This window comes from Podarcis pityusensis (genome assembly GCF_964106645.2).
Source record: "Podarcis pityusensis genome assembly, chromosome: 7".
Taxonomy (NCBI): domain Eukaryota; kingdom Metazoa; phylum Chordata; class Lepidosauria; order Squamata; family Lacertidae; genus Podarcis; species Podarcis pityusensis.
Window position 1 is genome coordinate 16844368 of NC_138031.1, and position 11497 is coordinate 16855864.

Sequence of the window (11497 nt, forward strand, 5' to 3'; positions counted from 1 at the left end):
CACCTCCTCACAGCTGTCTAAGCCCCCTTCTCTCCATGGCTGCCTGGACCCCCTGGCCTACCTGGCAGACAGACAGTGTGCCCAGACGAAGTTCCAAGTTCAGAGGCCAATTCTCACAAGCAAAGTCCAAAGATCAGGAAACACAGTCTAAATAAGCCAAGGTAGAAGTTCATCAGCCAGGACACAGTCTGGAGTCAATCCCGAAGCAGAAACCCGTGAAGGTCCAAGGAGAATACCAGATGAGCTTCCCCAACATGGCCAGTTTAGCAGACACAATACCTGAGCTCTGCTTTCTTCTTACATTGTGTCTGCTGATTGCAGCATCTGGGCTTGATGTGGCATGTGAGCCTCACCTGCTCTCAGTTTGCCCCACCTGAGGAATCACATGCCTCCTTCCCCACCTGGGCAGCTAGTGAACTAGGCTGCAGGCCCTGGCCTGCCTCTGATTCCTGGAGTGCCCTGCCTGCTGTTCCCTATGTCTCAGGACCCGCCGTGTTTGTGGGGATGGGGGTCTCTCTGGCGAGGGGGTCCCACTGCTAGGCTTCCTGTGATCTGTCCCCTGTCCCCTCATCATCCTCTGTCATCCTGTGAGTACTGTATAGTATATACACAAAGTATCAAATGTGGTGACAGTAATAATAATACAGCAAAACAACAACACCATAAACTGGCTTATAAGTATAAAACCAAATTTACTAGAATAATAGCTAGAATAGAGATAGACTCATAACCATTCAAACAACAAACATACTAAGGTGCCATGTGCAAGACAAAGGCAGGAGATACTGTAAACATGGAGTGGATAAATGTACAACTGTATCTTAACAAGTTACATGTGCAGTAAATGTTATACAGACTGGATAAATGAACCGTTCAACAAGTAGCGTAAGTCCAATCACAGAAAGACAACCCCGTGCTGCCACAACGGCAAGGGTAGCACACTGGAGAATATGAAAAAGTTTTTCAAAGCTGTTTTTCAAAGATTGAACTGGATGAGATGTTCTTCAATGGGTCTTGAGTTGGAAACACAAAGCCGTATGCATGGATCAATCACGGGAAGGCAAATCAAAGCCACCACCCTGGTGAAAATAACGCAAGTGGGCAAAAGGATATATTACAGGTTTCGCTACACACTTCATCAGTCCAAAAAGCCGGTCATACAAAACGGTTTTCTCAGGATAAAGAAAGTATTCACAGGCACACCTGCGAGTACTGCCTAGACAGCTTGCTCCTGTGTGACCTACTCCCAGCTGCACTTCTCACCAGGATCCTCTTCCTCCTCCCCAAAGTCCTGCCAGTTCATGACAATGGCTTTTTCCAAGCAATCGGATACTGCGCCTGCACACAGTCAACCTCTCTCCCACCCATTTCATGCCTCTTCTGGTTCTGGGAGATAAGCGAGGAGGAGTTCATCACAGCAGGAGGGGGAGGTACCCAGGACTTTTCACCAGCCTGACTCATCTCTGCCTCTCTTTATAGTATATAAAGATAAATTATACAGGTTGTTATGGAGAAAATCCATTAAAAGGCAACTGCACCCAAAGGAACTATTGGGGGGGGGGGGAATTGGGGGGAGGGGGCACCATATTACCAAAATCCACCCCTGCTTGAGCCTAGTCAATGTCAACAGCACCTGAAGTGTTAGAATCCTTTCAGTGTTGAATGAACACAGCTGATGGTGAATGAGCATCATTTGCAGTCTGGTACCCTACCAGAGTACAAAAATATTTCCTATTAAGTGGTTCTTAGAGTTTATCACATCCCAGAATAAAGGAAAGGTGAAGCAGCTGTCCTGTCTCGGTAACAACCTTTTAACCAGGTTGTTCTTGAGCCGGGTCAGTGAACTATATTAAATTGCCCGGAATAAATTGGTTTTTGTAATATGCTAATAAATTAAAAATAAATAGATGTGCCATGCCCATTTTTGCCACACAGCGCATTATCATAAGTGACACTGAGAATTCCTTATGGTCTGGGATGCAACGCTTGTGCACATTTGTAAGCGTGGAACGGAAATTGAAAGATGCCCAACTTGAAATGGAAGATGCTTTCTGCCCAATCCATGTTTTCGATTTGAACATTAGCTGATAGCTCAGTCGATAGAACATGAGCCTCTTAATCTCAGGGTTGTGGGTTCGAGCCCCACGTTGGGCAAAACTTTCCTGCATTGCAGAGGGTTGGACTAGATGACCCTCGGGGTCCCTTCCAACTCTGCATTTCTATGAACTGCAGAAATGCGAACGCCAATGGATCGTCTTGAAACTAAGTCCTACTCAGAGTAGACCCACTGAAATGAATGGGAGAAAGCCAGCCACGTGCATTAATTCCACTGGATCGCCTCTGAGCAAGACAGGATACAGTATAACTCAAACATCCAGAGTCAGCTGCAATGTCACTCAGTTTCTATTTATGGTAAATCAGATTTGTTGGGAGTGGGCAGCCAAAGCCCGAGGCCCTGGGGTCAGAAGGAAGCACTGAATCTTCAGATAGGAGGCAGTAAAGGGAAATTATTGCCCTCCTGCCATGCATGGTCATTGAATTCCTGAACCACCACCATCCCTGCCCAGAGGCTTGCATGCTCTGCTCAATCCATGTGTCCGAAAGCCCAGTCTGTGGCAGGGAAGAAGTGGATCCAGCTGCAAATCACTTCAGAGGCTGCATTCCTCTCACCCCAGTGATTATACTGTGCCTCGTCTTTGCTATTATTATTCATTTTTTGTTCTCAAAAAAGCCACTCTTTCCCCTGGCCATTGTGAAACTGCACGGCGAGTCTTAGACGCACTGCCTCCTCCCATTTCTTCACCACAAGCATGGTCGTGTCTATTCTGCTCTGAGGAAAACTTGGGCCACATTCACAGCGCACATCTGAAGCACTACGATGCCATTTCCAACAGTTGTGGCTTCCCCCAAAGAATTCTGGGAGATGCAGTTTGTGGAGGGCGTTGTTAGGAGACCCCTGTTCCCCTCTCAGAGCTCCATTTCCCAGAGTTCCTTGGGAAAAAGGGTTGTTTGTTAAACCTCTCTGGGTATTACAGCTTTGGCGGGGGAACAGGGGTCTCCGAACAATCCTTAATGGATTATATTTCCCAGGATCCTTTAGGGGAAGCTATGACTGTTTGACTCTTGGTGCTTTAGAACGAGTAGTGTGAATGTGGCCTCGGTGGAATAACATCCACAGATCCAAACTCATTTTGAGGCCCTCTTCAGAGATGCCAGAGATATGGGTTACGCAGAGGGATATATAGTAGTAGTAGTAGTAGTAATAATAATAATAATAATAATAATAATAATAATAATTTATTATTTATACCCCGCCCATCTGGCTGGGTTTTCCCAGCCACTCTGGGCAGCTTCCAATACAATATTAAAATACAGTAATGCATCAAACATTAAAAGCTTCCCTAAACAGAGCTGCCTTCCGATGTCGTCTAAAAGTCTGGTAGTTGTTCTTTTTGACATCTGGTGGGAGAGTGTTCCACAGGGTGGGTGCCACTACCGAGAAGGCCCTCTGCCTGGTTCCCTGTAACTTGGCTTCTCGCAGTGATGGAACCGCCAGAAGGCCCTCGGCGCTGGACCTCAGTGTCCGGGCAGAACGATGAGGGTGGAGACACTCCTTCAGATATACTGGACCGAGGCCGTTTAGGGCTTTAAAAGTCAGCACCAACACTTTGAATTGTGCTCGGAAACGTAATGTTTTGTTGAATGGGGGCCTATCATTTCAGCAGGCCTTTTTTTTATGGCTACCAACCAAGCTCCTCCTCCATGCCTGTTGCCTCTTACGATTCTTCTGTCTCTAAGCCAGGAAAATCACTAGCAATATTCCAACTCCTACACGAAGGAGCAATAACCCCCGTGGGGAAAGTGGGTGTGTGGAGTGCCTTGCGCTCTGTCTCTTTCTTCCAACAGCGCATTTTGCTGTAGTCTGTCACCGTCAAAGCCTGAACCAGCCTCCCCTGCACCTGAGGAGGCATCCTCTGCTTTCCAAACATCCTTACAAGCTCATCTCCTTCGGATTATAATAGCTTTATAAGTCAGCCTGCCAAGATGCTTATATTGGCCACCGTGTTTTATTTGTAAAACAAACAGTGTTGGGATTCTAGGCAGGCTGTAAGCAACGGCCTGTGGTGCTCAACCCCTTCCTCTCCACTTGCACAACACCAGATATGTGGGTCTTCCTCTGATCATTCAGCCGTGCTCAGCGGGGAAGGGAAAAGGTTCTGGGCATGCTTGGGGAGGAGGGCTAGCCTGAGAAGTTTTGCTGCCTGAGGTAGAGGTGAAAGAAGGCACTGTTTTCTGTTTTGCCCTGCATTCATCGCATCTAGTGTTGTTTTGATCCTGTGCTATGCATCTCACTGCCTGCTGTAAATTATGGACAGGATTCATGAGTTCAGCCTACACTCAAGTAGGACCCTGGCAGAGACACATCCCCGACTGGCATGTTCTCTCCCTTCTGGTTGATCATTCAGGAGCTTCATAAGCTTTCTTCAGCCTGAACATCACAGCAACCGATGCCAACAGATACCGGCACACTTAGAGATCCGCAGAGTTTGCGCAACTTGCACGTGATGGAACTCAGCATTTTGGCTAATCTACTTTATTTACATATAAACACACACGGAGCACTGCAACATGGCTCCCTCTCTCTCTAGCATCAGACAGCAAAGAGAAAAAGAACAAAGTACAATAGTCCCACTTCAAGGAACACAGTAACACAAACATCCTGTCTCCGTCACTTCCCACTTTGTGGAGTCAAAACATACACCGTCATGTGAAAGACAAAAATCCCATGACTGCAATCACGGAGCAGGAATTCTAACAGGATTCACCTAGCAAACCCCACCAGCAGAAGCTCTGGGTGTCCAGGGTGGTTAAAACAAAACAAAACAAAATATAAAAATTGCAAAGAACCCCCAAAGGACTCTCCAGACTGAGTGAATGGGCTGTCCGATGGCAAATGCAATTCAACATGAGCTATGCAAAGGAGATTCCTGCAAATGTGTACATTTGTCTAAATGTGAATACTGGGAGAAATTTGCTACAAATTGGAAGGTGTCAGGCTCTCCTTCACTGGAGGTTTTTGAACAGAGGTTGGATGGCCATCTGTCTGGCATTATTTAGCTGTGGTTCCTGCAATGCAAAGGGTTGGACTAGATGATCCTTGGGATCCCTTCCCACGCCACAATTCTGTGATTCTATGATTCTAAAATGCTGATTAATTCTCATGAGGGCTTTAAAAAAAAAACCTGATGTGGGAATGGAAGAACTTAGACCTGGAGAAACGAGATACTGAGGGAAACTGAAAGAGACGAATTTGCCTATCTCTAAATTTTCCCCTTGTATGTGGAGCTTCTCTGAAATTATCCAATGATGAGAGACAGGCACACTGCTCCTGCTAAGGAAAGATTTTGGTGAAGTTCACAACCACGTGGTTCAGAGCTTGTACTAATCCAATGTCATTTAACTGAGAAATGTTTCTACTGCTTGGACATTTCTGCAAACCAATTTCCCCTGATGCAATCCATTCTGTATGTTGCTTTCACCGACATATGCCATTTTATGTGCACTGTTTGTTCCAGTATGTGCTTTTTGGTGAACCGATTCAGAGAAGTGCGAATGCTGTGATTCGGTTTTGAATGCTTTCAGAAAGTGTAAGCCTGGTAGGTTCACATTTAAGTGTGAATGGAATTGAAGGCCTCTCTCCTCACACCCCTCCTTCGAAGGTTTCTTGACGGAAGTGGCGCTTCCAAACAGAGCAGAGTTTCGACATCTCTTTTTCTAGAAATCCAGATCTACCGATGGCTCTGGCTCGTGTTAAACCCAGGAGATTGATCAGGCCGAGAGACAGGCACTTGGCCAAGGTCATCCTGCTCGTTTGATGTTGTGGCTGAGCAGGATTTTCTAAGCCAGTGTCTCCCACGAGCAAGCCTAACGGTGCATCTGATCCACCCCACACTGGTTAATTTTTCGCTGTATATAAATGAGTTGTTTGTTTGCTGTGTGCATGTGTTTGTGTGTGTTTTCCTCCCCCTCTGTGCACGGCTCACCGAAAAGGTCACCACATGCGTGACACAACAACAGGATTTCCCCATCGCTTGTGCACCTTTGTTGGCTGTGGAGAGGGAAGCCGTGAGAGAGATTCTGCAATGAAACCGTCCCCGTTCTGAGCCCAGGCCCAGGCTAACTTGAGACCCTGAATACATTTGGATTGCATTATGTGCCCGTTTTGTGCAATTAGTTCTTCTGGTTAGCTGTGGACAGAGGGAAAAAGCTATGCTGGGGACATGAGAGCCCATTGCGCATTGAAACGGTGCTCATACCTTTCCCCCCTCACTGGGGTCTTCTCCAATTTAATTTTTGATGTTTTATTGTGTTGTTAATATTCTGTTGGGAGCCCCCCAGAGTGACTGGGGAAACCCAGCCAGATGGGTGGGGTATAAATAATAAATTATTATTATATGTTATTATTATCACCAGTGGCCACCACAACACCCTAAGCACCACCCTTGTCCCCTTCCAAGGCCCCCTGTTACGCTACTTCCTATTTTATTTTTAAATTGAGTATGTGTGTATGTGTGTGTTTGTTTTGTGGAGGGTTTGTGATGGGCTTTCCCCCTTGTTATGTGATTGCGGGGGCAGTTGTGTGTTATTTTGGATGGAAGTGTTGCCTTTTTTGTTTTTGTTTTATTTTTTGTGGTATGTATAGACTTTGTGGGGGGCGGGATTCTTAGCATCGCCAGACTTTTCCCTGTGAAGTTTGTATTTTTTGGTGATTTTTTCTGCAACAATTTCTTAGATTTCCAAATGTGCCCCTGCTCGCCAAAAAAAAATGCTAATGTTCCAAAAGATTTTCTTTGTGGTAGGGAAGTAGCAGCAAGGAAATCATTACCTGGCTGCAACCCTATTCGCTCCTTCCTAGGGGTAAGGTCCACCAAACTCACTATTTTTGAGCAGACACATATAGGACTGCACTGTACTGTATTGTAGGGAACATGAAAAACTTGAAACAGTAGAACTATGAAACAGCAATCTGCCAGTACCAGCAGGTTAGATCTAGTCCATGGGTAGGCAAACTAAGGCCCGGGGGCCGAATCTGGCCCAATTGCCTTCTAAATCCCGCCCACAGACGGTCCGGGAATCAGTGTGTTTTTACATGAGTGCTTTTATTTAAAATGCATCTCTAGGTTATTTGTGGGGCTTGCCTGGTGTTTTTACATGAGTATAATGTGTACTTTTATTTAAAATGCATCTCTGGGTTATTTGTGGGGCATAGGAATTCGTTCATTCCCCCCCCCCCCAAATATAGTCTGCCCCTCCCACACAAGGTCTGAGGGACAGTGAACTGGCCCCCTGCTGAAAAAGTTTGCTGACCCCTGATTCTAGTTTCTCTGAGGTGGTCAGTATTTATTTATTTTAAACATGAAAGAGTATTCAAAAATAGCATCCACCCCACTGCCACCCAGTTGAATCCTGAAGTGGTACAGTCCAGCCACCATTCAGGACTCTACCACATCTGCAGCATATGCACCTCCTCCAGCCACTGTTTTCTAGAAAGAGACACGACTTTGCTTTGTGCTTCCTTTCCCATTATCATCACAGCATGCCAGCAAGCATGTTGTCCAGCTTAATAGACTCGTCGCCATGTGAGCCCTGAACCAAACTGTATGTTCTTGAAAGAGAGCTAAGTAAGCGCATCTTGAAGAGCACGTGCCAATGCTATGAATTTTTACATGGCCTTGTTTAAACACAGCTCATTCTGGGTGAATTATCGTCATGGGGAAACCTCCCACCATCCCAATTTCTTCTGGATTTCCTGGCATAACGTGCCCTATAATCTGAGCATGTGCCTTCCTAACTTTCATTTTGTATTTTTGTTTAAAACCTTATTTTTAAAAATCTTTGGCTCTGCTGTTACATTTTTCTGCCTGCTTCGTTGTTTTCTTCGATGGATCTCTCGCTTTCCCAAGAGCCTCCTGAGCATCGCTCTCCCTTCAGCCTGAGAAAAGGAGTCACACTGTTTCAATCAAACCAGCCAAAGGAATCAGCAGAACATGCTCAGCACGCCAGAGCCCTAAAGGAGCCATTCATTACGTGTGAGCCTCAGTGGGAGTAGGCAATTGGTGCCTAGCAAGCCCCTTGAAGGGTGCTATCACGTCTGGAGTGAAGTATCGCGCAGTCAACACCGTACAGTGGGAGGCCGCGTTGAGAGGTGGAGACGGTAATGGTAGCATGGACCCCTAGCTTTCTGGAAATAACCTCTAGCACTTTTTAGCATCAGGTGTGTCTGCCCTAATGAGAAGCACAGGGACATAAACAGCTGCCTTATACTGAGTCAGGACTTTGGTCCACCTAGATAGAGCTCAGCAGCATCTACCCTGACCGGAAGTGGCTCTCCAGTGTTTCAGACAGGAAGTCTTTCCTTACCTGGAGATGTGCTGGGGTTCAAACCCATGACCTTTTGCATGCAAAGCAGATGATCTGCTACTGAGCTACAGCCCTTGCCTACTTGGGACTAGATAAATATATCTCATTGTTTTAAATATTTGATATGCGTGTGTGTTTGTTTCATGGACTGGTTGGACGCAGAGGAATGGTGGGACAAACCAGCTGGGGAACCCCCAAGTGAAGAAGATTCAGAGCCCAGGGTGTGGTGGTGGGATGATGGAGAGAGAGAACACTGGGAGAGGAGGTGTTGGAAGCTGAAGAGGTAATCAGGACCTAGGACCCTCATACCTACGGGACCGCCTCTCCCGTATGCCCCACGGAGTACCTTAAGGACCATAAATAGCAACACCCTAGAGGTCCCGGCCCTAAGGAAGTCAGATTAGCCTCAACCAGAGCCAGGGCCTTTTCAACACTGGCTCCGGCCTGGTGGAACTCTCTGTCTCATGAGACCAGGGCCCTGCAGGATCTGATTTCTTTCCGCAAGGCCTGTAAGACAGAGCTGTTCTGCCTGGCCTTTGGCTTGGAATCAACTTGATCCCCTCCCCATCTTTCCTTTTTCCTTTCTCCTTCTGTGATGGAACTCCAATTTGGGGACTTCCCTGGCTTTTTTTCTGGCCCACGTAGGACCAGTCTGGATAGTTGGCCTTGGTGAAGATTTGATGTTTTCATCCCCCCAAAAGTTTTTTATTTGAGTTTCTACTGAAATGAGGCTGAATTTTAATGTTGTATTTTAATTTTGTTTTTAAGTTGTATTTCAATCAATTGTTTTTATACCTGGTGTTAGCCGCCCTGAGCCCGGTCTTGGCTAGGGAGGGCAGGGTATAAATAACTATAGTTATTTATAGGTATAAATATAGACTGGAGCTCTATATAAGCAGGCTGACTGAGCTCTTCAGTTCAGTTCTGTTCTGACCTGTGAATAAACAAGAGCTGTTTGGAGAATCGCTGTGTCGTCTGATATGTTCACCCACAACTTAACAGGCACAGTCTCAGATTGCTTGGGAAAAACTTTGGAAAGGAGGGGACTTAGATGGCTGTGGAGAGGTGAAGACCTTCAGCCTCCACAACTGCTTCATTTGGGCAAGACCTGCCAGAGATGAGTTGCTGTGCTCACTAGGCCTGACACTGCTGGGCAGATCCTGTTTTTGCTAAGAAAGAGTTAACGTCAGCTTGCTCAGTTTGGTTTCCTGCTGGCTCACTCCTGTCAACAAAATCAATGGGACTTAAGCAAGTCAGGGGTAAGCAAAGCCCAACGGAGTTCAATGGATCTGTTCCAAGCATGAATATGTCTGGAGCCATCCCTCTATCTGTGTATGCACTCGGATTCACAAAACATGCCATCGATTTATGGGATTTGCTGCCACAAGTTACGTTGTTGAGCTTGGCTGGGACGGATTTAAAGGGGTATTAGCGACATGCAGGGTTTCACCAATAGCTACTTAGCTTAGGGACTGGGGAGCCAAAATGGCACCTTCCAGCTCCCATACAGAAAGCTCTCTCCATCCAGGCAAACTGAGAGGCACCATAAGTTCAAAGACACGTTCTCAAGGAGGGTGTGGATCAGGATTCACTGGAAGAAGAACATGGCCCAGGGAGAGTCCAGAGGACAAGATAATGAAGACTTCAGGGCTACATTTAGGGCCCTGGGCCTGAGGTTTCCTGCTTCTGGCCTAGAATTTCTATTTCCCACTTTGAGCTCAGTAAACTTGTCAGCTTGTTTTTCTGAGTACTCGGGAGCAAGGATTCAAAAATCGCACAGTAAGCATTTGAATGCTGCAAACTGGCCCCCACAAAATGAAAGGAAGGGGGGGGAAGAATCACTTGTATCGTACTGAATGGAATTTATTGAATTAGTCTGCAGTTCATATCATGGCCAAAGCAAACGAAATCAAATACATTCAAACGCCATATAAAAATGTGCACGACAAAGCTTTATATTAAGCCTCTGTACAGAAACAGTAATTATAGAAGAAACGCATGTCAGACTAAGTTTATAGCTTCAAACTTGGAATCTCCATGACGACAGTTAACTGGAGTGGACTCCAAACATCATTTCCTGAGACTGTCTGGAATTGGAAGCCTTAATAGCAAAAAAAGGAGCGATCTTTAAGGGTTGCATAGCAATTAGCTCCTTGGTTTTTCTTTTTCGTTTCAAAATTCATTTTTGAAAGAACCCTAAATAGTGTTTGCTAACTTTATTCTGACGTTAGAGTTCAGAACTATTCAATAATATAAAATTTTTGCTGCAGCCTTGCAAATATATGGAGTTGGATGCAGACTTAGGACTCAGCTACATTAGCAAAGAAACAATGATTTGAATGCGGTATAAACATGCAGCACCAGGTGGCAGCAGAGAGCAGGAAATTTTTATACGCAATTTTCCATAGGATGTTTGTTTGTTTGTTTGTTTGTTTGTTATAACGATCTAATTTCTGACTTATTTATACTGGGGTTTTTCCTTTGTGTAAATCCATCCCTATACATGCTTACAAGAGAACCACTGAAATCAATGAGGCCTGCTAGTATGGGACTAACTTAAGTCCCATTGAGTCTACACTGCTGATGACTTAGTCTGGATCCAAGCCAATATATTTTGGAGCAGAATTGGAGCGTTTGCCCCTCTATATACTTAAACTGAGCATGACTACGTCTCCATCCACCCTTAAATATGCCTTGGGACTGGTATGTTCCAAAATGTCCCCCGCTGAACTATTGGACACAGCAGCTTTTCAAAACAGAAGCAACTAAAAGCTTTCTGGTGTTCCATTTTTAAAGGAAGTGACCGGTATTTTTCATATCGATACTAAAGTTTTGTACCTGCTAGCCAATGCACCATACTGCAACAGGAAAGAGCAGCTATATTGATTTGTCCTCTTTTTACACCTAGTACTCTGTTTAGAGTTGTTTCAGGTTACATTTTCAAGTGGATTCAAGGCCTGCATTGAGAATCCACAAGGCAGTAACAAATGTCAACCTTTTTGAAACTACAAACTACCCAGAACTGGTGCCAACTGTTTTCCAAGGCAGGAGGCAGAATACTGCAGTAGAACGAATC

General features: G+C 45.5%; 1 long non-coding RNA gene across 2 annotated transcripts in view; it reads right to left on the reverse strand.

The window, feature by feature from the left end:
* LOC308480945 overlaps positions 1 to 540 on the reverse strand; it is a 36143-nt gene extending 35603 nt beyond the window's left edge. For both annotated transcript variants that reach the window (XR_013988334.1, XR_013988335.1), the window contains exon 1: positions 62 to 540. This is a non-coding gene — a long non-coding RNA (uncharacterized lncRNA). The remainder of the gene's footprint in view (positions 1 to 61) is intronic.
* Between the last annotated feature and the right edge of the window lie 10957 nt (positions 541 to 11497).